General features: G+C 45.0%; 1 protein-coding gene across 5 annotated transcripts in view; it reads right to left on the bottom strand.

The window, feature by feature from the left end:
* The window catches only part of RALGPS1 (Ral GEF with PH domain and SH3 binding motif 1), a 292,653-nt gene that overhangs the window by 200,823 nt on the left and 71,980 nt on the right, over positions 1–19,850 (bottom strand). The window lies entirely within an intron of this gene.

Genomic DNA, 19,850 nt, shown 5'->3' with positions numbered 1-19,850 from the left:
GATAAGGATGGAGGTTTGAAAATGGCAGTCGGCAGTAGAGTAGGATAGGGCAGACCAGACATAGAGACGTCCCTGGGGGATAAGCACAGTCAACTGAGGAGGTGGGGCAAGAAGGCAGCCAGAAGCAAGGAGGCAGCACAGAGAGAGGTGGCAGGTAGGGAGTTGGGGCGCGGGGCTGACTAGGAGCAGAGAATGTGAGAAAGAGGAGTCACCCATGACAGATGCCACGGTTCTGCCTGACCAGGTCAAGAGCTCAGCAAGGTTCCAGGGAAAAAATCAAAGCTTTGGTTTAGGGCATGCCACGGCAATAGGGCCTTCTGGACTTTGGCTGCTGCTCATTCAGCTTCTTGAAGGAAGCACAGCTCTGCTGGCCTACAGACCAAGTCCCAAGAACCCTGAGCATGGCATTCGAAGCCTCCATACTGGGGCCCCCTACTGCTGATCTAACTCTCTACATGCTCTTCACCTCTCCTTTGCTCTAGCCAAACCAACCTGCTACTGGTTCCTGCATGTGGCTACTTTCTTCCCAATGGCCTTACCTGTGTTCAAGCTGGTCCTTCTCCCTGGAATGCCCTTTCTCCTGATCTTGTATCCAAATCATACCAGTCCTTTCAGGCCACGAACAAAGAGGACAACCCTCCAGGATGCTTTGCCCACTGCCCCAGCTAGAAGTACTGGCTCCCCTCCCAGACAGCACTTAGTCTATCCTCTGTAGTATGGCCCTTATAATTATTTATACTCATTTCCATGAGACCAGGGACTCCTCGTTCATCCTGGAGACCTGAGAACACCAGGCAGGGAGCCTCACATGTGGCAAGTGCTTGACAACTGAATAGTAAGTATGGAGCCCACTATCTCAAGCAGGCCCCAGGAACACCTAAGCCAGCCACAGGAGGATGTTTGGAAGAACGTCTCTTCTGATTATATTCAAATCTACAACTCCACTCAGATACCTCAGACATCTGGCTCCCTTGCACAGCAGCCTTCCCCCAGATACCACTCAGACTCAGCACATGTGTAGCTGGGACCACCCAGTCCTGCTCTGGCCACCTCCACATTAGAGGGCAGTGGCTTGGCACCTCCCACAGCCTCACCATCACCTCTAAGGGTCATCTGGGGTCTGAAGTGGACTGTGGGGACACTGCAGGCAGGGGCTGGCCAAGAGGAGGGAAAGGCAGCCGAGGAGCAGGGCTGTGTCCTGCAAAGTGGGGCAGGGCTAGGAGGGACAGTGCAAATTTGCACAGGGAAGTGTCTGGGCATAACATTTTGAGAGCTTGCCCTCTCCAAAAAGTTTATCCACAATGCAGAGTGGGGGAAAAAGGAAAAAAACAAGAGATCACCACTCATTTTACGAGTAGGTTTTATCCAAGAATCTCATATTTTCCACTGAAGGAAAAGCCAATCTACATCTAAACTTTCAAGACCTACACCCAAGAGCAAGAAACAATCTCTAGCCATAAATTAAAAGCTTGCTTTAAACTCTCATTTCCCAAGAGACTTGGGGCTTCGTAGCCCTCCGTGCCCCAGCAGTTGGGCCCTGCCTGTCTGCCTGTCTAGTCAGAAGGCAAACAACACAGGCTATTTGTAATGACAGCAAACACTAATGAATTTCGGATTACGTCTGGTGCTTTCATTTATGGATCATAAAATTATCTGGCTTCTTCTCCCCCCTTCCCATGCTCACATGCCAATGAGGCAACCCCAAGTATTTACAGGCAGGAAGGGGCTGCCAGGACCACTCTGTGAGAGGGAGGCTGGGGGTTTAAAAGGATGGCTTATTAACCTTCCCGTTACATACAAACCCATTTTTTATGTTCTTCACAGCCTAAACCTTGGCATGCAAAATTCCATTAAACAGTATTTATTTTTTTAAGCATCTTGGGGTGGGAAAGAGAGTAAACTGAACTGTCTCAATTGCCTTAGGTATGAACCTAGTCAGAAGTTACCAAAATGTCTTTTTAAATATCAGCCAGATATAAAGAAAGGATTTAAAATATCATTAGATTTTTCCAGTTAAACATATAATCTGTCTAATACACCCTACTAAATTCTAAGTGTCTAGAGGAAAGGTACTTCCATAAAACATAGGTTTTCAGTCTAGGAACACCACACACATGCTCACCCACCAGGGCAGACCTACTCATTGCCCAGCCAAGGCAGGGCCCGTCCTGGCCATGCTGCCATGACCACCCGGGAGGAAAGGACCACGGTGGCTCTGGAACTCCTTCCACCCAGAGGAGGTCTGGGGAAGCCTCTACAGAACCCAGATGGCTCAGACTGGCCACAAGTTATCTGGCCCCTCCAGAGGCTGACCCTCATTTTTTGAGGAGGCATGCATAAGAGACTACAGGGAGAGTTCTAAAGTGCAGAATGAGCTCCTATGTAAGGGGATCTTTCTTGACCCCAAATAACTGTGTGAAGCTCACTTCCGAATGGCCAAGAGCTCCCACATCTGACCTACTTAGCTTGTGTGTGGCAGATTCTTCAGGAGAACTTGCAGAAGAGTCACCGCATCACTGTGGTCCAGTGCAGAAATGGTATACGTGATCGAAGTAAGCCTCTGGGAATTTGCATGGAGAGAAAGCTCTGGCCTTCCTAAGTCCATAGAATTGGGATTCAAGATTCAAGACCAGTATATACCCGTGTCCGAGAGACATCAATGTGATGATGATGACAACAATTGAGGGAAGACGAAAAAGAGAAAGAAAAGAACACCAGCAGCAACCACGTAGTAAGTATTGATTATATCCCAGCCAGAGTGCTAAGCAAGGCTTTAAATGCATTATCACACAAGCTCTCCCAGTAACTCTATGAAGTAGGTGCTGTTGTCATCACTATTTCATAGGTAAGATCATGAAGATTTAGAGATGTTAAGGAACCTGCCCAAATTCACACAGCTAGTTTGTGGTGGAGGCAGGATCTCAAATTCAGATGTCTGAACCCTAACTCCTGCTGCTAACCAGTATGCCACAGAGACTCCCCAAAGATACGGTGCTTGAGCCCTAACTCCTTCCTTTCCTTTCTGGAGATCTCTTATCCAAGGGACAGGCAATCAGGGATACTATCCAAGATGCTCCTCTCTGCTCAGGGTCTCCCCATCCAGTTGCTCTGGTTATCACTAGGACTACTTCTCTCAAGGTACCCCTTCAGGTGCTCTGTTTTCCCAGGTTCCAAGGGTTTCCCAACTTCCAGGAACACTTTGGTCTCTAATGAGTCTCCTGTCACATGACAGTCCATAGGACCCAATCATAAGCCTACAGATCCTCCTAGAGATAGAGCCAGGTCAGCAGCCCCTAGGAACCTAGAATTCTGAAGGGAAGCATCCAAATTAGGTCCACAGAATAGCCTCAACTTGCACTTTCTGGCACTGGGCACCCCAAATTCAACACACACAAAACCAGTCTCCAAATGCCCCACCACCCCCATCATCTGCTTTACTCTTAGCCACTCAGATGCTCAGGCCTCTCTACACATGACCCAGCCACACACAGCGTTTCTTTCAGTCCTTTGTCTTCCCTGTCTTGCTTTCTCACATAAGGCCTTGGTACCTACTGCTCCCTTTGCCAGAAATATTCCTTCTCCTCCCCTTCACCTGACCAATTCAACATCATTCCTCAGGTCTTGGCTCACAGATCATTTGTCCAGACGAGCTTTTCTGAACCCCCTCCACCACCCTAAGCCAAGTTGGATGCACTTTCTCTGCTCCTGTGGCACATGTAACTCCCCTGAAAGTAGCTCTTACTATTCCTAATTGACACAATAGGCTGCCTTCCCTCTCTAGACCACAAGCACTGTGCAAGGGTAGCACCCTAAGAACCAATGTGTTGGGTGCCTGGGTGGCTCAGGTGGTTAAGTGTCTGCTTTTGGCTCAGGTGATGATCACGGTGTCCTGAGATCGAGCCCCACATTGGACTCCCTTCTCAGTGAGGAGCTTGCTTCTCCCTTTCCCTCGGCCTGCTGCTCTCCATCAAATAAATAAATAAAATCTTAAAAAAAAAAAAAAGAGTCAAATGTATTCACCTTTGTATGTCCAGCTTCCAAGTAAGGACTTGGCCATAGCAGGCACTAATTGTTGACTGAATGAGAGGTATCCTCTATCAACTGGCAGAAAGTCAAGTGATTTGAAAAACTAAGTTTTCCAGACAGTATAAGTTCAACTCTTTAAGCACAGCAACTTTTTATTCAGTGAGTCAATAACAATTGACCAAACACATGTTAAGTGCCCAGCACTGTGCCCAACATTGAGAAACACCAGATGTGGTCCTGCCCTTGAGTTTCAGAGTCTTTGGAACCAAATGAAAGCTATGGGCTCTTGCCCTAGTAAAATGTGAGTAACACAATTATAAAATTTTGTACATGTTTTATCTTAACATTAAATCTAAGTGAAAAATATTTTCAGAGATTATTTCTCTCTGATTTTTTAAGCAATAATAAAAAATTAATACCAAAGTCCTGAAAAGAATCAAAAGAAATTCAAACCATGCCAAAAGGACAAACATGAGCCATAATGTGGATCCTCCTGCAGCCTGGCATGAGAGAGGCAGTTATCAGGGCTGGATAGGTGGACCCTCGACCCCACCACCTGATTCCACCTCTGACTAGCCCTATGACTCTGGGCACATCGATTGAGCTCTCTGGTCTCAGTCTTCTCATTTGAAAACGCAGATAATAAAAGCGCCTACCTTATAAAATCGTTGTGAATATTCAACGGTTCAATTTATGTAAAATGATTAGAATAGTGACTGACATATAGTAAGCATTAAAAAAATAAAGGTATAATTAATATTATGTATGTAAAGTTAATACAAACTTAGTACATAACTTTACGAACGTAAAATTAATACTGTGAAGCATTCCTTGACATCCAACACATGATGCTCCTCAACACGTGACACATTGATATTCAGTCAACTTGACTTTTTTGTTTACCAATAGTTGCTAAGGACCGGACTCCCAAAAGAAGGCAGTGGCCCACCAGACCATCACTCCCAAAGCCCACCAATCAGAGCCAGCAAGTGTCAGACATCAAGGACTAGCACCATTCTCTACGAATTTTTGAGCTGAATCAACACCACATCATTTTCTCTTCTCTCAAGCCAGGAAAGCAACATAAAGGTCTTCATCACTGATTGGAGTTCCAAGGAAGGGCTGTGAATCCATACTCCCTCTGTATGTTTGTCTGAGTAGCCAAAGCCTTCCAAAAGAGAAGAGCACCAGGTGTCTCCAGATTTCTGCTGCTGAGGGCTTAGCCTGACTCTGCCACTCTCTGCCTGCACAAACATTTCTTCCAGCAGCAGAGAGTTTACACACTTGTCCAGCCCAATCTCCTCTTCTAGAGGGCAGCAGGGCCAAAGCTGCCCATTTTTCAGAAACAACTATAGTGGTAAATTGATATACCTCATTCACAGGGCCAAAAACATCTCATAAGTAAGCCAAGTCATGAATGAATTCCTCTTTCTCTGTTTTGTGTGTTTTCCTTTACTTTCAAAGAAAAAAAAAATAGAACTTCAGTTTGAAGTTCAGTCAAGTACTTCAAGACTTGTCCTTTAGAGAGCCAGTGAATGCTGTGGTAGTCAAAGAAGCTTTCTGTTCTGCTCCATTTCATAGCAAAACCTCTTGAGAAGGTTGCAACTCAAGGGCCCACCATGGACAAATTGCAGGCTTTCAAAGCAGGCTTTCAGGACCGCTATCATCTTTGACATCAGCACTGGCACAGGAAGTCCCAGCCACAGTGGCTGGTGGGCCTCCTTGCTTCAACAAAGCTGCAAAACCAGATGTGTTGCCAAACAAAGCAGATGCTTCATCCATGCAAGATAGCCTTGACATTCCTTTCAGTCAAAATTTAGCTTGGCAAAGAAACTGCCATTCTGAAGACCTGGAAGTCTCCCAAGGAGTTCACAATATAAGAATTCTTTTTGGATGTTGACAACATACAGGTGACAGACACCAACAGGAGCTGGGGGCTGGGGGCATCAAGACTATCATTAATAGTCTGTGCAACAAATTTCAGAAGAAATGGCACAGCTGCCAATTCTTTCTATGATCTACTTCAAAATACCAGAAGACAGGTCTGCTCTTCTAGAAATGATATTATTTGACACAGGAACTGCCTTAATCTCCTTCCTCTGCTCTGAGCCACACCTCAGCTCAGGCAGATCCAAGTTACGTGGCTTCACCAAGTTCTCTGTTATCAGGAGTGACTTCTTTGGCAATTCTGAAGGCTATTTCAAAACAAGGCTTTTGTGTTTGGGTAAGTCCAACTTTTGCAAAATGGTAGGCCTTTCCAAGTCAAGCCTCCCTCCCTCAATAAAGTGTCTTCCCTCCTCCCACCCCATGCATCTTTGGGAGGTGGGAGCTCCTTCCCCAGTTCCAGGCGTCATGATCAAAGCGTCCTCTCACTGCAGCCTGAATTTCTGGTTATGAAAGTAAGACCAAAGACTATATAAGCTTCATTGCACTCTTTTCATTTGACATTTTCCAAGTTAAGCTGGGATGGATGTAAACCCAAACAGATGCACATACTCATAACAGTAAGATACAATGTTATAAATTCCTTTCTCAGGGAAAATGTTAGGCAACAGAACACAGTGACAGTGAAAACTGTCATTACCCAGATGTATGTGTGGAATCTTATGCCATCCTATACACTTTCAGAGTAGAATGATACCTTAATTTGAGAAAAATAACTTTTTTTTCCACAGAAAGTTTTCAAAATAAAGAAGTAGGCTTTTGCTTCTATTTATGACAAAGTAACACTAGTATCAGATTAACTATAAAAAGTGCATAAACTGGGCAGCCCCGGTGGCTCAGCGGTTTAGCGCCGCCTTCAGCCCAGGGCGTGATCCTGGAGACCAAGGATCCAGTCCCATGTCGAGTTCCCTGCGTGGAGCCTGTTTCTCCCTCTGTCTGTGTCTCTGCCTCTCTCTCTCTGTGATTCTCATGAATAAATAAATAAAATTTATTTTTTTTAAAAGTGCATAAACTAGGGCACCTGGGTGGCTCAGTTGGTTAAGTATCTGGCTTTTTTTTTTTAAGATTTTATTTATTTAGAGATCCCTGGGTGGCTCAGAGGTTTAGCGCCTGCCTTCAGCCTGGGGCGTGATCCTGGAGTCCTAGGGTTGAGTTCCACATTGGGTTTCCTGCATGGGGCCTGCTTCTCCCTCTGCCTGTGTTTCTGCCTCTCTGCCTCTCTCTCTCTCTGTCTGTCTCTCTGAGCCACTGGGACTGCCCTCAAATAAATACATCTTAAAAAAAAAAAAAAAGTGGTTACCCCGGCTCATTCTCAGGGGCAGTGTGTGAGGGTTTCATTTGTTCTGCACCTTTATCAACATAGGTATCATCAGAGGGTGAAATAAGAGTGAACATAGAGCTCACCTTAGTGTGTTTCCCTTCCTTCTGGGGTCTTGGGCCCTCAAATCCTCATGACTTTGGTGGCTCTTATTCTATAAATAGACAGGTTTTTGTTTTTTCTGTTCCCCAACTTGGGGACTGAACTCAAGGACCCTGAGATCACTACCCCATGGGGCCTGAACTCAACAACTCTGAGATCAAGACCAAGCCAAGATCAAGAGTCAGATGCCTGGGGCACATGGGTGGTTCAATTGGTTATGTGGTTGCCTTTGGCTCAGATCAAGATCACAGGGTCCTGGGATTGAGTCCAAACCAGGCTCTGTGCCTCTGCCTCCTTCTCTCTCTCTCCCTTTCTCTCTCTCTCTCTCTTTCTCTCTCTCTCTGTCTCTCATGAATAAATAAATAAAATCTTTTTTAAAAAAAGATGTATTTATTTAAGAGAGAAAGTGCAGGGGGGATGGGCAGAGGGAGAGGAAGAGGGGGTCTGAAGCAGGCTCCATGCTTAGCACAAAGCGTAACACAGGGCCCTATCTTCTAACCCTAAGACCAAACCTGAGCCAAAACCAAGAGTCGGACACTCAACCAACAACATAACCCAGGCACCTCTGGGCTAACCACTTTGGAAAACAGTGTGCAGTATCTTTAAGCTGAACATACACATTCTTTCTGACCAAGAAATTTCACTCCTGGATATTATACTCATGAAAAGTGAGTGTTTAACAAGACATGTTCAAAGATGTTTGTAGCAGTATTATTCATAATAGCCCCAAACTGGAAACAGTGAAAACATCCATCAACATCAGAAAGGGTCACAATAAAATAATAATAAAATATGGTCTACTCACATAATGGATGGAATGTTATATAGAAATGAAAAGGATAAAACTCCTACAAACACACAAAAATATGACAAATCTCATGTATATAATGTTAAGTGAAAATAGGTAAAATGTACGTGCAATAGGATTTCATCCATATAAAGGTCAAAAACAGACTGAACTACTGATAATGACAGAAGTTAGAGTTTACACTTGGGGGTAACAGTGACTGGGAAGCACATGAGGCAGGATTCCATGGTTTTGGTACATTCTATATCTTGATCCAGTGGCAGCTATATGGTTTGTTTACTTTGTAAAAATGCACTGAGTTGTACCCTTAAGATTTATGCTTCACTATATATACTTTAAAAATCTTTTTAAAAAGATTTTATTTGTTTGTTTATTTATTTATGAGAAAGAGAGAGAGTATGAGTGGAAGGGAGGGGTAGGAGGAGAGGGAGCAGCAGACTCCCTGCTGAGCAGGAAGCCTGACATGGGGTTCAATTCCAGGACCTTGGGATCATGACCAGAGCCAAAGGCAGAGGCTTAATGGAGCCACCCAAGCACCCCTTAAAATCTCTTTATTTTTTTTTTAAGATTTATTTATTTATTTATTCAGAGAGAGCAAGAGAGAGGCAGAGACACAGGCAGAGGGAAAAGCAGGCTACATGCAGGAGGCCCGATGTGGGACTCGATCCCAGGTCTCCAGGATCACACCCCGAGCTGCAGGCGGCACTAAACCACTGCGCCACCAGGGCTGCCCCTAAAATCTCTTTAAAAGACAACTAAAATGTATGAGATGAAGCTAAAACAATGTTTGTTTGTTTTTTTAAAATTTTTTTTTATTATTATTTATTCATGATAGTCACAGAGAGAGAGGCAGAGACACAGGCAGAGGGAGAAGCAGGCTCCATGCACCGGGAGCCCGACGCGGGACTCGATCCCGGGTCTCCAGGATCGCGCCCTGGGCCAAAGGCAGGCGCCAAACCGCTGCGCCACCCAGGGATCCCTAAAACAATGTTTAGAAGGAAATTTATGGTACTAGATACCTATATTAGAAATGAAGAAAGAGGGATCCCTGGGTGGCGCAGCAGTTTGGCGCCTGCCTTTGGCCCAGGGCGCGATCCTGGAGACTCAGGATCGAGTCCCGCGTCGGGCTCCCGGTGCATGGAGCCTGCTTCTCCCTCTGCCTGTGTCTCTGCCTCTCTCTCTCTCTCTCTCTCTGACTATCATAAATAAATAAAAATTAAAAAAAAAAAAAAGAAATGAAGAAAGACCTCAAATCATTGACCTTAGCTTCCACTTTAAGAAACTAGAGGAGCAAATTAAACCAAAAGTAAGCAGAAGAAAGTAAATGATAAAACTGTGAACAGAAATCAATGGACTAGAATACAGAAAAGCAATAGAAAAATATTAATGGAACCAAAGGCTCTTCTTTTGAGATCAGTAAAATCAATAAACTTAGCCAGACTGAGCATGAAACAGGAAAGGAGACACAAATTATGAAAGAGAGGAAACTATTACAGATCCTACAGATATTAAAAGGATAAAGGGATATTATGGAAGACTTCATGTGAATAAATTTAACAACTTAGAGAAAATGGACAAACTCATTCAAAAAACACAACCAAACCAAAGCTTGCTAAAAACAGAAGTTACCTTAATTTTTTTTAAGGGGGGGCGGGGAGAGAGAGAGAGATAAGAGAGACAGACAGACAGATGGGGAGAAGGGTGGAGGGAGAGGGAGAAGGAAAAATCTTTATCAGGCTCCACACCCAGTGCAGAGCCCAACGGGGCTCGATCTCACAACCCCAAGATCATAACCTGAGCCCAAATTAAGAATCCGGACTCAACCAACTGAGCCACCAAGATGCCCCAAGAACCTGAATTCATAGTTAAAAACCTTTCCACAATAATCTATCAACTGCACTCCTTGCTCAAAGGAGTTATAAAACTTATATCCCCACGAAAACCTAGATATTCCTCACTAGGGCAAATGCATAAACAGTGGCATCTCCAAATAATGGAACATTATTCACCAATAAGAAGACATGAGCCATCAAACCATAAAGAAAACCGTAAGAATCTTAAGTGTATATTACTAAATGAAAGAAACCTATGTAACTGTCTGATTCCAACTCCATGACATACTGGAAAAGGCAAAGCTATGGAGACACTTAAAAAATCAGTAACAGCCAAAGGTTGAGAGAGAGGGAAGAATGGACAGGTGGAGCAGAGAGCATTTTCAAAGCAGTGAAACAAGTGTGTATGATACTATAATGGTGGATACATGTTACTGTGCATTTGTCAAAACCTATACAAGGATGAACTCTAATGTAAACTAGGGACTTTGGGTAAAAATGATGCATTTTTTTTTTTTACATGTTTACAATCATCAGTTGTAACAAATGTATCACTCTAATGGGGATGTTGATAGTATGGGAGACTATGCATGCAGGGGCAGGGAACATGTGCAAACTCTCTGCTTTCTGCTCAGTTTTACTGTGAACCTAAAACTGTTCTATTAAAACAGTCTATTTATAAGGAAAAATCCAAAATCTTTCCACAAAGAAATTCCAGGTCCACATAGCTCTGCTGGTCAAATCTACCAAATATTTAAGAAAAATCATATAGATTCTACACAAATTGAAAAGAAAAACTGAAAAGGAAAGAATGCTTCCCAATTTAAGAGATCAGCATGGGGTGTCTGGGTGGCTCAGTCAGCTGAGTATCCCAACTCTCAATTTTAGCTCAAGTCAGATCTCAGGGTCATGAGATCAAGCCCTGCCTGGGATTCACACTCAGCATGGAGTCTGCTTGTCCCTCTCCCTCTCCTTCTGCCCTTCCTCCCATCACTGGGGCATGCACCTGTGCACATGCACACTCTCTCATTAATTAACTAATTAAATCAGCATTATACTGATACCAAAACCAGAAAAAGACATTTTACATGAAAAGGAAAATACAGACCAATATTCCTCATAAACATAGATGCAAAAATTCTTTCAAGATTTTATTTATTTATTCATAAGAAACACAGAGAGAGGCAGAGACATAGGCAGAGGGAGAAGCAGGCTCCCCAAGAGGAACCTGATGTGGGACTCGATCCCAGGATCTGGGGATCAGGCCTTGAGCCAAAGGCAGATGCTCAGCCACTGAGCCACCTAGACATTCCTAGATGCAAAAATTCTTAACAGATTTTTAGCAAATTGAATCCAATGATATACAAAAAGGATTCTACATCATGATCAAGTAGGTTTATCATAGGAATGCAAGGTTGGTTTAACATTCAAAAATCAATCATGCAATTCTCCACAGTAGTAGACTAAATAAAAAAGAAACATCATGATTATCTCAAGAGACACAGGAAAAGCATTTGATAAAACCCTATATCCATTCCAAATAAAAATTCTCAGCAAGTTAGGATCAGAAGGGAATACTCTCAACCTGATAAAGGGCAAATGAAAAACCTTCAGCTAACATCATCTTTAAACTCTAAAGACAACTTTTCCTTCAAAACCAGAAACAAGCCAAAGATAACTGCTCCCACCACTTCTACTCAACACTGTACTAGAGGCTGTGGCCCATGAATAAGGTAAGTCAGGGAAATAAAAGCATCCAGTTTAGAAACAAAGAAATAAGACTGTTGTGAGTCACAGAAAAGTCATCTATGTAGAAAATTCTACAGAACCTACAAAAGAGCTAGAAGAATAAGTGAGTTTGGCAAAGTTATAAGATATAAGGTCAATTAAAACATTTCTGTATTTCTATGAACTTTATGAGCAACTGGAATTTAATTTAAATAAAATAACATTTACAGCAGCATAGAAAACACAACACTTATGAATCAATCTGACAAAAAAAAAAACATGTAAGATCTATACACTGAAAACTACAACATTACTGGAACAAATTAAAGAAGATCTAAATATGTGGGGGCACCTGGGTGGTTCAATCAGCTAAGCAAACGTCTGCCTTTGGCTCAGGTCGAACTAAATAGGTGGATACACACAGTGTGTTTATGGTTCAGGTGACTCAGTACTGTTAAGATGTTGTCAACTGTCCCCAAACCTACAAATTCAATGTGATCATAATCAACATCAGGCATTTTTGTAAAACTAACAAGCTGTTTTTTAAATTCATATGGAAATGCAAAGGACTAGAATAGCCAAGACAATACTGAAATAAAAGAACACATTTTAAGAACTGATTCTACCTGATTCCAAGGCCATGGAGAGAGTGGGTAAGGAGGGAGGGGTTGCAAGGAGTGTGAAGAAACTTTTTGGATGATGGGTAGGTTTACTGTTTTTAAGATTTAATTTATTCATTTCACAGAGAGAGAGAGCACAAGCAGGAGGAGAGGCAGGCAGAGGGAGAGGAAGAAGAAGGCTCTCCACCAAACAGGGAGCCCAATTCAGAGCTCAATCCCAGGACCCTGAGATCATGATCTGAGCTGAAGGCAGATGCTTAGCCAACTGAGCCACCCAGGTGACTTATGTTTACTGTTTTGATTTAATGATGGTTTCACAGATATACACATACATCCAAACTCATTGAATTTTTGGCTTTACTTACACATAGTTTGTTATATATCTATTACACCTCAATGAAGCTGAAAAAAAAATCTCATTCAGTTCTCATGTTCAATTTTTGAGGTAGTTATCATTTCAATTTCACAGAAGTGGAAACTGAGACTCAGAGACAGTAAGTGATTTGAGCATGGTCACACAGACAGACTTAAGACTTAATCTTTCTCACTCTGGAGCCTAAGCTCTTAAGCTTTGGGCCATATAGAAAGAAAACTTTTCTATCTTCCTCTCACTCACTCAACAAGTATTGACAAGTACTGCTCCTATAATAAGGCACCGTGCCTGGAAGAAGGGACCACAGCAGTGACAGAGAGGGTCCTTCCCTCAGAAAGCATGACACATTGCTAGCCTAGGATCCCGCTAAGCTTAACTTAGTAGCACTGTTGTTCCTTTTCTCCTTGCCACATCCCTGACTTCTCTCAAACAAGAAGAAATACCTTGTGAGCTTCTGCCATGTGCTGGGCCATCTGCCTGGGACAGGCATCATTTCTACTTTACTGATAAGGAAACATGCAGGAGCCTGGCACGACCGCACAGCTAGCAAGTAGCAGAGCCGGGTTGCAAATGCAGACCTTCCTGCCTCTGAAACTTAGGGTCCCCCAGCCACACCAAACTGCCTGGAATCATGCAGCTGCTCCTAATAGAGTCCCCACAAACCTTGTTTTCCTTGCAGACAAAATCACAACCAGGCACCAAGTCCCCAAGGATAAAAATAGCTGTTCACCAAAGGTTCTGTTTTATGTTATTAATTCATTTAAAAGGAAATTTGGTTTCTAACCAACACTATTGTCATATCCACACCCAAGAAGAGAGGAAAAATGAGTCTGGAAGGTGCAAAGTGTTGGTTTCATTGGATCAAATATGCTGCTGGCCTAGGTCTGTAGCCAGACCTGATTCCTGCCTGGGCACTGCCCACCACCACCCTCCCCGCAACCCTGCCACCAGCCACCTTTCAGACAAGTGTTTTTCTGGGGCTCAGGGAGGAATTCCAACCCCTGCCTCCATCATACATGGAGTTGGGGCAAAGCTTTTCCCACTTGTTTCCATTGTGACAAGAAGTCATTACGATGGGAAATGAGAAGCAAGTAACAAATACAAACTCAGAACAGTCACAGAGGAGAAAGGCGGCTGTTCAGGCTTCTGGTGCAAACATCAGAGCTGATAAGCCTTATTCTGGGAGCCTCCTACCCCATGTCTTGGCCCCAACTGGAGGGAACCTAGAGCACCTCCTACTACCTAATTCAGTGTTTTGAACCAAGGGGGGCACTATAGCACAGAATCGAAGAGAAGGCTTCAATGAGATATTATCATTATTATCAGGGCCACATCCTAAATGTATTCAGTAAGTAACATCAGGATCAGGCACTGTGCTGGGTCACAGGATATGGAGGGGATTATAGTATTGGCATGATCCCCACATCCATGGAGTTTATAATCTAGGAGGCAGAGAGACTGGAAATAACTAATTATTCAAATTTGAAAGTGCTAAGCACAGCAAGTAGGAGACAGTGGGTGAGCATAAGGGGAACCTGCACAACTTCCAGTCTAGTGTTCCCAGCTGCTCACTCCATTTCTGGGATGGGGGAACCAGGGAGGCTGTGGGCAGCATGGAGCAGCAGCAGGCTTGAGCTGGTTGAGGCCAGGAGGTCTGCTACTGGCCCCTCACACTGCCTAGCTGGCAGTATAAAAGAGATGTGCATCTGAGGAGCAGTGGGGAGCCTCAGAGGGATCTAGTTAGGTCTGTGCCCAACTGTGGCTTTAGAAAGATGTCTCTGGATGCAAAAGGAGGTTGGGAAGCTGGATTAAATGTGAGGATATGCGATCGGAAGAGAGGTGGCAGAGATTCAGGCTAGGCTGGGGCAGTAGAGGGAAATAAACAGTGTCAGAAAATTGCCCAGCATGTGACCTGACAGAGGAGTTTTAATGATGTCATCGAAACCAATCTCCTCTTTACAAATAACTGCCTGCTGGCAACGAGCTTCTCTTCTCCTAGGGCCAAACGCTGTGATTCCAAGGAGCAGTAAAGACACACAGGGTTTGTCTGACATCCAACACTGACCTCGGCTTTCTGGAATGCCCGCTTCTTCAGAGCAGGCAACCCAGCATCCAGACAAAAGGCCAGAGGGTCAGGTTCCTGAACCCACAGACAGTGTTTTCCTGTATTGCAACGTGTCATGTGGCCCAGAGAAAATGGTGTACTTCAGCAGGGAGTCTTCCATTTCTACAGGCCAGCCCTTCTGTAAACCAATAGATGCAGGTCAAGTCACGCTCAGAGACCTCAAGCCCTGGGGCAGAAAGGGTGAAGGCAAACCTCTCTAGAGTAAGTGTCCCACAGGGATGCAAGCTCTCTCTGGAGAAAGACTCTTTGCTCCCAAAACATTCATTAATGCTGCTCCCTTCCTCAACCTAAGCTGTCTGCCTTTCTTTGTAACCCCCTGCTTCCCTCCAGGGCCACAGTGAGGGAAGCAGAGGATTACAAACCTCCCCAGACCAGCTGTTGCCTGCCTTCCGCTAATACTGAGCTCTTGGCCTGTGCCTTGAAGACTGATGGCAGGTTCTGGTGACATACTGGTCCCTTACCTCATACAGCTCCAGTCTAGGCCCACAGCTGTATCCTGGGGGAGCCCAGGGTACCTCCTGGCACCTCCATCTCCCCTCCCTCCACATTGCTGTCAGCACCCTTACCTTTGGTGGTCCACAGTCTCCTCCTCCCAGTCTCCTGCCATCATCTCCAGAGACATCACTAAACTGGGTGGTGGGCCTTCTCACCCCTGGGTCACACCACACCCCTCCTCTTCCAGGAGAGACCTTCATCGTCTTCTGCTACAGCTCCCCAAAGGCTCAGCCACATCCCATCAAGCACAGTCTCTAGAGCCACCCCACCTCACAGATCCTGTACTCTGCCATCATTCTCCCTAAATGATCTCCTGGCCTCCAGCTGGTTCTCTGACTCCACACTAAATCTACGCCTCCCCCCAGCTTGACCTCTGGTCCCTCAGTCCTTCGTGAGTCTTCCAAACCATCAGCTCTCTCCAGCCCTTCCGGCCTCCCTCCCCCAGGGTAAATGTTACCATGCCCCTGCTCTGCTTCCAGGCTCCCTGGGCCTCCTCCTCTGCCCGCTGCTCTTCCTTCTGTTCCATGAATGCACAGTCCACTCCCCTCTCCTGTTTCTTCTTGCCTAGGACCTCACAGCAGCCTCATCACCAGGCCCCCTGCCCTCCAGCTACCACCCTTGCCTCACACACACTATTGCAAAGCTCCTAACCAATCTCCTAATTCTGGGTGGTTCTGTCTCCAGCATCAAGAATGAACTTCCTAAAATACAGGTGGTCCATGTCATTCTCTTTTTGAAATCCCTCAGTGGATCCCTGAGCCCAACAATGTAGAGCTCTGCCTCCTGTCCATTCCTACCACCCACTCTCCTTGACATCTCTACATCCCCGAAATACTTGTGTACTATATGTTCACACATGTGTTCCCCCCTCTTGCTGAACTGTGCACCCCCACCCCCTGTGTCCCCTTCATCTTTGTCTCTCCAGCAGAGAGCATAGCAGACTGATGAATGAATGACTGAGTGAACGAGTGAAGGTCAGTCGCCCCTGGTAGTGGGGATGGCAGCAAAAAGGCTGGAGAAAACACAGGCACATAGAGAAACTTTCCATCTCACTGAATTTAGTACCCACTAATGCTTGTTTCCTTCCTACTTAGGCCTATGAGACACCCATCCACATGCCTCTGTGACCCTGCATGCCCCCAGCTGCCAGTGGGCAAGAGAATGACACACTGGCTTCCGGTAAGTCCCTGTTATGCCCTCAAGAAGCACAGAACGGAGAGAACAGCAGGCTCGCCTTTTCTTCTCCCCAGCCACCCAGCACCAAAAGTAGCATTACATTTCACTAAATATATTATCTGCCTTTTCGAGTTCTTCATTCCGCCTGAAATGCCCTTCCTAACTCTCATCCCTTTCCCCAAACCACCCATAAAATACAATCCCTTTCAGCCTTCCAGGCTCAGTGCCAATGCGCCAACTCCAAGGCAGAGAGACCCTCCCTAACGATGTCCACAGGGTCAGGGGCACCATGGTGTGAGTCTTCATCTAGACCTCAGCCTCATGGCCATCCAGGGACCAGGATGTGAACTCAGACCTCAAGGATTCCCGCAAAAGTGCTCTTACCCACTATGCTCTTCAGAGCATCGCCTCCTTGGGGCCAGTGGCTCCCACAGGGTCACTATCGAGTGTACTGCTGAGCACAACCTCGTGTCCGTAATGCACACAGTCTATTCATAAACTGCGCACCAGAGAGGGCAAACAGCCACAAGCCATCAGGAACTTAAAGCATGCAGGCACCAAACAAAGTTCTTACAGACCCACTGTAAGGTAGAAATGGTGATTTCCCCCATTTTACACAAGAAAACTGAAGCACAGAGAGAATGAGTAACTTGTCCAAAGTCCGAGCTCCTCAGGGTGAGGCCAGGACTCAACCCTGCTCTTGAGCACATGCAGGTAAGTGGACCCAGTAGCCCAATGTGGACAGAGCTCTGGGCTGAGGAAACACACACACCGTGCTCATTTTCAGTACCTTCTAAGAACAGTAGATCCCCGTCCTCGCCACCCAGCACTGCTCTCCACTGATATCAAAACCAAGGACAAAACCAGTTCTGACAGTTCGACTGGCCTCTGAGAAACTGCTAAGCCTCCAATTCATGGGCTGGGGATTGGGCCTACTGACAGAGAGATGCAAGAGGGGACAAAATGCCACCCTGCAAATGTACCACACAAGGTTGCTGCCTCCAGGAACCCTAGAAAGACCTCCTTCAGCCCAAGCCCTGGCAGGTAGGAATCCACCTAGTCCTGGAGACCCAATCCAACCAATCCAGTGATGAGGTTCTGGGCCACAGCATACAAATTAAGCCCAGCTGTGAGCCATTATTCTGCAAAGTTGTATCTGCATTAGCTAGCCAATGTTTGATAAAATTGGTCACTTGCTGAAGTCACCAGGGAACAGGGCAGTGTGGTTCTCTATTTGCTAACTTCCATTTTCCTTGTTCTCTGCCAATCCTTAACTCACCGTCTGCCAAGCTTCCTCTAAGCCCTGGGATGATGCTCTTGCGGTCTCCCTTGCAGAAACAAGCAGAAGCCACAGTTCTACCCTCAGTTATCAACAGCATTTGGAAATTTGAATCTTCAAAGGCTGAGCTCACCAGGCAAAACCCCTGTTTTGGGGGAAGCAGTCCCACCACAAAACAGGCACCCTGGTAATAATGTTCCCTTAATTGGTACACCCCCCTCCCTTAGCAAGGGGCCTAAACACAGACAGATTAACATTCTGCTCCTGTGCTTCACTCATTCATTCCTCCTCCACTCATTCAACAAATAGTTATTGAGTACCCACTGCATTCCAGGCACTGGAACCCAACAGGGTCTCTCAGGAGGCAGACTCTAGAACCAAGTGAGCATAACCCTCCTTTTCCTCCCTGGTGCTTCCAAAAGCCATCTGGTAAAGTGAAGAAGGGGGGCCCATGTGGGTATGGAAGTGGTACAAAGGAGGGAAGACAAGAAGAAAAGGTACTAAAGACAAACAGAACTGCAAAGAAATGTTAAACTATAATCCATACTCTGCTGGTTAATGTTAATACTGATATTATTATTTTTAAATAATTTAACGTATGTGTATACAATGAGATAATACAAAAATGCAATTAATGTTGTTAGAAACCCAAACCTAAAAAAAAAAAAAGAAAGAAACCCAAACCTGTCAGTGTAAAAGAAATCATAAGAAAATAAAAGGAAGTAAGCTCATAACACTGTAATAATGATAGATTTGAGTTGGAAAGATCAACATTATATCAGTCACATGTCAACAAGATAATGTGATATATAACAAACAACCCTCAAATCTTAGAGGCTTAAAACAGCAATATTTATTTCACACTCAGGGGGTGGGTAGAATGGCTGCAGTTCAGCCAATCTCCACTGGCCTCACTGGGGCAGGGCCAGGTTAGGCTGGAATTCAGGCTTTGGGTTAGATTCAGGTCATCTACAACATCCTCATTTTGGGACTCAGGCTAAACAAGCAAGAGTCATCCATATATCATGGAGATTAGAAGTTCTGATGTCATGTCTCTCACTCACCACGTGCATGCTATCACTTGTGCCCAAGGCACACGGCCAAGCCCAAAGTCAAGAGAATGAGAAATAGACACCACTCACAGGGAAGTCATGACAAGGATGAAGAGGGAAGGAAGAAATGTGGAGAAAGACCACCACCGACCCTAACTATGAACTCATGACTTTTCCTTTTTTATTATTATTATTCTTTTAGAGAGAGAGAGCACAAGTGGGGAGGGGCAGAGGAGAGAGAGAATCCCAAGCATGCTCCACGCTCAGCACACAGCTCAACATAGGCCTCAATCCCTCCTGAGATCATGACCCAAGCAGAAACCAAGAGTTAGACACTCAACCCACTGAGCCACCTAGGCACTCCATGACTTTTCCTTTGAACAAATAAATATTTCTTAACCCTGTCCCAAAAGAACCTAAAAGCAAACTGCAACCTCCTCTCATGAGAATCCTTTCACTCAGATCATGGTTTCTGAATATTTGTCTCCAGGAAAACAAACCAGCAGCCCGAAGACACATCTGACTCCAGGTCTTCAGCAGGAATTATACAACACAACACTGATATGACTTGTGCCAAAGAGCAAGGAAGCCATCCAAACCAAGGGGATCCTATTAAAAGGATCCAGAAGGTAACATGAAAGGGCTCCCACTGGTTAAAGACAAGACAATTGAACTTCAGACTTGGAGGTGGGCTGTGTGCAGTAAACTGGAATGCTCTCCCTCACTCACTCCTCACTGTAGGAGTGATCCGAAGCAGGACAAGTTCTGCCTGCAGCTGCCGTTGGCTTTGTGTGCACTGGACGTGGAGCTTGGGAGAGGGTGAGGGTTATCACTCCAGTTCACAGTGGAATTACACCTATAGCGGCAGTATATATGGGATTGCTTTTTCTCGTCTTCCTGGAGATGCTCAGACCCAGTATATTTTAAGGAAGAGAAAAGTAAAGGAAATCTAGTATGCTTCCTATTTTTTCC

This window comes from Vulpes lagopus, chromosome 12 (assembly GCF_018345385.1).
Source record: "Vulpes lagopus strain Blue_001 chromosome 12, ASM1834538v1, whole genome shotgun sequence".
NCBI lineage: Eukaryota > Metazoa > Chordata > Mammalia > Carnivora > Canidae > Vulpes > Vulpes lagopus.
This window is presented reverse-complemented; position numbering and strand designations above follow the sequence as displayed.